Source organism: Mustela nivalis (assembly GCF_964662115.1).
Source record: "Mustela nivalis genome assembly, chromosome: 4".
Classification (NCBI taxonomy): domain Eukaryota; kingdom Metazoa; phylum Chordata; class Mammalia; order Carnivora; family Mustelidae; genus Mustela; species Mustela nivalis.
This window is the reverse complement of record NC_139023.1, coordinates 35,875,480-35,882,913: the sequence shown is the minus strand read 5'-3', so window position 1 is coordinate 35,882,913 and position 7,434 is coordinate 35,875,480.

Below are 7,434 nucleotides of genomic sequence, written 5' to 3'. Positions count from 1 at the left end.
CACAATTTGAGGAGAACAATTAAAAACCGCGTGGACAACATTTGTTTAAAAAAATTCTCTGGGTAAATCTCATGAAAATGAATGATTATATGGGCAAAAGTCAACTGAAATGGGTAAAATGAGAAACCACAAGAAAGGCCCATCGGAGTGTGGTCTCAGGGCTAAGGAATGCCATGTCCTTGTGAGACGTGCTCTTTTGAAAGGTAAAAATAGAAACCAAAGAGAAACTCTGGATCACTGGAAAACACTTCATCGTGCTTTGTTCTCCGTTTCCTAGAAATTGAAATGGAAGCGTGACATGGTTGCATACACGTGTGCAGGCGTGGGCGCGTGTGTGTGTATCCACAGAATGCTTCTATAGTCAGTATATCAATACTCCATATATACATGCATATTGAATATCATTTTTTAGAAGAATCTCCCTTTTTTTAACAGGTGCTTTATGAAGTCACACTAAGAGATGAAAAGGTCCCTGGAACCAAGCGGTTGTAGGCATCACGCGGAACGATGACCTGTCCCACAGAATACATGGACATTATGTATATAATTTGAGCCTACTCTCTTAAAGGTAACTGGTTCAGACAATGGCAAAAATGGCCCAAGACAGCAATGGGCGCCTCTGAGCTCGGGCGGAGAACAGCACGGGTCATAGGGAGCCAGTCTGATGTCAATAGCAGCTTTGTGTAAGGAGAGCAGAGAAAATGCAGCCTCTGACCATATGGGAGCCTTTTCATTTCTTAGGCTGCATTCTGCCATTGTCTCCCGTGTGCAAATCCCACGGACCATGGCTGCAGCAGGGGGCTTAGATGGATGGCCGCAGACGGCCTCTAGCCCTCAGCATCAGTTGGGAAAGAAAGGAAGGTTACTTTCAGGCCCAGGTCTGGTTTTGCTTTTTCTCTCTTTTCTCCTTATCTTTCCTTCTGGGTCCTTTCAAATCCCAGACCCCTTCCCTTCCCTCCGTCCCTCCTTTTTCCTTCCTTCTTTTCTGCGAAACTTTTTTTCTTTTTTCCTTTCAAATTTCTCATCTTTATTATTATTATTTTTCTTCCAAGATTTTATTTAAATTCAAGTTAGTTGGGGCGCCTGGGTGGCGCAGTGGGTTAAGTTGCTGCCTTCGGCTCAGGTCATGATCTTGGGGTCCTGGGATCGAGTCCCGCATCGGGTTCTCTGCTCAGCAGGGAGCCTGCTTCCTCCTCTCTGCCTGCCCCTCTGCCTCCTTGTGATCTCTGCCTGTCAAATAAATAAATAAATAAATAAAATCTTTAAGAATAAATAAATAAATAAATAAATAAATAGATTCAAATTAGTTAACAGATAATGTGGTATTCATTTCAGGTATAGCATTTAACGATTCATGACTTACCTACAACACCCAGTGTTCCTCACCAGTGCCCTCCTTAATGCCTGTCACCCATCTAGCCCATCACCTCCCAACCTCTCCTCCAACAACCTTCAGTTCTCTGTAGTCAAGAGTCTCTTGTGGTTTCCCCTCCCTCTCTCTTATCACCTTATTTTATTTTACCTTCCCTTCTTCTATGTTCATCTGTTTTGTTTCTTAAATTCCACATATGAGTGAGTGGTGCCTGGGTGGCTCAGTGGGTTAAGCCTCTGCCTTCAGCTCAGGTCATGATCTCAGGGTCCTGGGATCAAGCCCCGCATCGGGCTCTCTGCTCAACGAGGAGCCTGCTTCCCTCCCTCTCTCTCTCTCTGCCTGCCTCTCTGCCTACTTGTGATTTCTCTATGTCAAATAAATAAATAAAATCTTAAAAAAAAATTCCACATGTGAGTGAAATCATGCTATTTGTATTTCTCTGACTGGCTTGTTTTAGTTAACATTATACTCTTTAGCTCCATCCATGTCATTATAAATGGAGAGATTGCATGCTTTTTGATGACTGAGTAATATTCGTGTGTGTGTGTGTGTGTACATGTATACCATAACTCCTTTATCCATTCATCTGTCAGTGGACATCTGGGCTCTTTCCATAGTTTGGTTATTGTGGACATCGCTGCTATAAACATTGGGGTGCAGGTGCCTTCCATGTGTATTTTTGTATCCTTTGGATAAATACCAGTAGTGTGATTGCGGGGTTATAGGATAGCTCTATTTTTAACTTTTTGAGGAAACTCCATCCTGTTTCCAGAGTGGCTGTACCAGCTTTCGTTCCCACCAAGAGTGTAAGAGGGCTCCCCTTTTGCTGCCTCCTCGCCAACATCTGTCGTTGCCAGTGTTTATGAACATCTTTGTTTCATTTTTACAGTCTCCCTTTTTTTGAGTCCCTTTTTCTTGGCATCTCTAGGTCTTTCCATGACTTTTCCCTTTTGCATTCCTCTCCCCTCCCGGTCCCTGTTTCTCTTCTTCAGGCCCCTCCCCCAGAGCTACTATCCTCTTCCAGGTGCAGATTCTGCACCATCAAAACCACAACCCCTGGCAAAAGCAATCAGTTCTGGTCAACAATTTCCCTGAGCACTCTGAGGGAAAAATGGGTAGACACTGATGACCATTTAGGAGAAGGGATCACTCAGTAGTTGGGCTTGCAATCTTCTTCATAACCACTTTTAATCCTATGATTCCTTGGAACTGTGAAAAGAGCTCTCCTGATTTCTCTCCTTCCTTCATCGCACACAGAGGGTGCCGGGCACTCCACACCATGCTGCCTGCGTTCCTTAGTCGTGACCACCTCCTTTTCAAAACCACTTGAGGATTGTTCGTTCTGCACTGCATTCTGCTTCTGCCATCACATCTCCTTCCCTGATTTTCTGGTGAGAACCCTTGGGATTCTACTGGGCTCACTCAAATAGTCCAAGACACTTTTCCTATGTCAAGGTTCTTCGTGTAATCATTTCTGCAGGGTTCATGTGGTCATATAAAGGGACATAGTCAAGGTTCTGGAGATTAGGATCTGGACATCTTCAGGGGCCATTATTCAGACTAGCACGGGGCTTAGGATAATGTTCCAATTTCTCTTAGAACCAGAAAGGGGTGGGGAGAAAAAAAATGTTTAGGTAGAAGAAAATAGTTAACTAGAGAATATTAATAGCATTGTCTTTATACCAAGAGAACAAGATACAACTTTTACTGTTACGGAGGAAAGGAACCCCAAAGTAAACAATGCCTATGCTTTAGTGAAGACCGTGGGCACATTCCTGAAAAGTGGCCAAAGCGGTGTCTATGATAAGGGAGTTGCTGTAGAGAGGACCTGTCTCAGAATCCTAAGAATGAGGCCATAGTCCTAGCATTGCCATTAATAATTCATCTTGGCCAAGTTTTTATCAAGGACATAATGAGCTGATGGAAAAAACAACCAATTAGCACCCTCTAGGACATCGTAGAGGTTATAGGAAGGGGTTTGTAGCCAGACAGAACCGGATTCACATTCCACCTCATTCACTCGCTGCCTGGATGATCTTGCCAGTTACTTAACCTTCCCCAAACATCAGCTTCATCATATAGGATAAAACCTCCTCTCTCATAGGATGAGCATGAATAGGCAGCATAAGGTATACAAAGTATCATGGCACCAAGTACATAGTAAGCACTTGCAATGTGACTCCTAGTCTTGTTACTATTTTTATTACATTTATTATGACAGTTGCAATTGTTAACAGCAATTACAGTTTAATTCATATACTTCAAAATCACATAATCAGCCTTAAGCAATTTTTTTTAAAGATTTTATTTATTTGACACAGAGAGAGAGATCACAAGTAGGCAGAGAGAGAAGGGGGAGCAGGCTCCCTGCTGAGCAGAGAGCCCAATGCAGTGCTCGATCCCAGGACCCTGAGACCATGACCTGAGCTGAAGGCAGAGGCTTAACCCATTGAGCCACCCAGGTGCCCCAAGTAATTTTTAATTTGATAAAAGAATCAGGGAGAATAAGAATTTTGAGAATCCATATTTGGAAGCTGGATCCTTTGTCTGTAGCAATAAGCTGGACTAGAGAACATAAAGTGTATCTAGCAGACTAGGAGCCCTCCTCCCTCTTTGGTGTGCAGTGCTTGAAGATGATTCCACCGGACTGATGGGCATTCTAGCACAGAAACAGGAAAGAAACAGAGCCTGCCTTCTCTCAAGATACTAGTTCTAGAGTCTAGAGCTCTGCTGTCTAATATGGCAGTCACCATCCATATGTTTAAATTAATTAAATTTAAATGTATTATTAAGGGCGCCTGGGTGGCTCAGTGGGTTAAGCCGCTGCCTTCGGCTCAGGTCATGATCTCGGGGTCCTGGGATCGAGTCCCGCATCGGGCTCTCTGCTCAGCCGGGAGCCTGCTTCTCTCTCTCTCTCTCTCTCTGCCTGCCTCTCTGTCTACTTGTGATCTCTGTCTGTCAAATAAACAAATAAAATCTTTAAATAAAATAAATATTATTAATAAGTTTCATTTTTAAGTTTAAATTAATTAAAGTGAAAATGAAAAAATCCAGACCATCAGTCATGCTGGCTACATTTCAAATATGAAAGAGGCACACGTGGCTAGTGCCTACCATATTGAACAGAGCCGATACAGAATTTTTCCATCATCAGAGAAGGTTCCATTGAACAGTGCTTATCTGGATTATTAGTTGCTCTAATTATATTATATTATTATATAATTATATATATTATATAAATAATCCCATTATTATTTCATATGATCTAACTTAAAACCATACAACTGTGCAAGCTGGTGGAACATAGGTCAGGGAGATCGATCTCTTCTTTCATTTCAATTAGATGCTCTCATCTTTTATTACAGATCTTCTATTGGTATTCCCAGGGATCCATGTCATTATGTTTGTATGAATTCTGTGATTGTGTTTATATGACAAATACCCCTCCCACCTCTCAGGTTATCTACAGGAAAACAAAACAAAAACATGAAACAAAATACGGCAAACTAAATGTTGAACTAAAAGGTTGGATTATTTCAATTTTCACTAGTCTTGGCTTTCACACATTTTTTATCACAACTCATGAGAAGAAAGATATTTTACATCGTAACCTAGTGCAACACTCACCAACACAATTGACCCAAAACTTTTACAAACTAGTACGCACCTTTGCTACAGATGATATATTCTGGTAGTTTCTATTTCCTTCACTTTTCCTATCCCCCCCCCCACACCATTTTCCTTTCTTCAGTGTAGGTTATCACTGATTTCATGACTCACAAAAGGACCATGACCTGTAGTATGACAAAGACTGATCTACACCAGGGGTTGCAAATTCAGATGCTTGAAATGGTCTAGCAGGTAGCATAAATGAGTAAAAAAAAAAAAATAAATAAAAAATAATAATAAAAAAAAAGCATTTGGGGGGCTGTGTAAGAAGGCTGTGTGGGACTATGGGAAATGGAGAAGAGAGGGCCCCTTGAAAGAGCCTACTGGCTACTCAGCTCCAACCAGTCTCCTCCACACAGCAACATAGGTCTCTGTTGCTAGAACTTCTAATCATTCAAGAGAAGCCGAATACACAGATATTTTTGTGAAGCTTTCCAATTTTAAAGTCTGACAAATAATTTTCTTAAATGCCAAATGCTTGTCAGCCAAACAAAACAAGTCTCTCATATGGTGTTGGTCTTAGAAGGATTAATTTTCTAGTTTCAGAGGTAGAACTGGAAGCGGGTTCTTTTTCTTTAAAATGAGAATCTGGACTCCCCTCAGACTGAGGTAGCGCAATCCTTCTGTCTTCTCATGACCCAGTAGGGAAGAAAGGGAGACTCTCTAGCTGAAGAAGGGAGTTGAAAGTGACTGTTTCTCCTGGAATGAGGCCATGTTGGGTGCCCACTGGCTGTCGAAAAGGGTTGAGGTAGTCAATCCAATGCAACAGCCTAGAGTCCTCAAGAAATTAGGTTTATCCTCATCCATTCAGAAGAGAAGAGAAGCTCCATCCACACGTCTTGGGTCAAGACTATCCCCTAGTAATGGCCATCGGTCCTCTTTGAAGGTTTACTCAGTTACTTCTCACTCTTACTTAGACTGGCCAGGCTTCCAGGGTGTGAGCTACTGACGTACAAATAGCTATTCAATCATTTTTAAAAAAAAATCTACAGTTTATAGCTAAAACACACTTAAATTTCAAGCACAAATCCTACAACTATAAAATGAAAAGGTTGAATTAGCCGTCTTTATATCCAAGGCCCCTGGGCTTTATGTATTAGTTTAAATGACATACAATTGCCAATATTCAAATATTTTTGAAAAAAAAAAACTATTTTGGAGTAATTTTAGGTTTTTTATTTTGTTTTGCCTTGAGAGAGAGAGAGAACAGGAAGGGAGTAGCAGAGGGAGAGAGAGACTCTTAAGAAGGCTCCATGCTCAGTGCAGAGCTCAATCTCACGATACTGAGATCATGACCTGAGCTGAAATCAAGAACTGAACGCTTGGCCGACTGAGCCACCCAGGCGCCCCAGGAATAATTTTAAGTCTTATAGAAACATCGCAAAGACTGTATGAAGCATTTCTGTATATTTTTCACTCAGTTCCTCTTACTGTTAACATGCTATATAACCATGATGCATTTGGCAAACTAAGAAATCAATATTGGTACATTCTTATCAACTGAACCATTTCCTTTAGCTTCCATCAGTTTTTTCACAATGTCGTTCTGTTTTAGGATGCAGTTCAGGATAACACATGCATTTAGTTTAACCTTTCTGACCCACATAAAAAGGCAATTTCATATGGTTCCCCCTAATACTTTGGAATCAGTATAGTAAGCAACGAGAAAGAAGAGAAGTCTTATCACAACCTAGGTTTTGGGTCCTAGGGAGGAGACCGCCTTGGGGAGCCCTCCTCAACACCCATCCACTCCGAGCTGAAGTCACTAATGTCATCTAGTCTTTGGATTCTGAGTGTCTGTTCATGGGCTTAGCACAGTTCCTATGTGAAGTAGGTGCCCAGTAAACACATGCTGGATATCTACTGCTCATCAGCAAACGAGAAACCAGCACCTGCAAGCCTACATTGGACAGAAGAGCCCCTTCCTGCCCAGAACTTACTTCCTGATTAAGTTCATTGTCCACCTCGAACTAATGCCATCTTGAAACATCAACGTTTGTATTGTTTTGCTCAGGTTGCCATAGCAAAGTATGGCAGGCTGGGTGACTTAAACAATGGAAATGTATTTTCTCACCATCCTAGAGGCCACAAGTCTTAGGTCAAGGTGCTGGCATGGCATGGTTGAGCCTCTCTCCTTGGCTCGCTGATGGCCTTCTTCTCCCTCAATAAAAGATGTTCCCTCCGTACATGGCTCTAAATTTCCTCTTCCTCTTCTCTTTAAAGATTTTATTTATTTATTTGAGAGAGAACAAGAGAGAGCACATGAGTGGAAGGAGGGGCAGAGGGAGAGAGAACCTCAAGCAGACTCCCTGCTGAGTGTAGAGCCGGCCCCAGGGATCGATCTCATGACAACAAGATCATGACCTGAGCTGAAACCAAGGGTTGGATGCTCA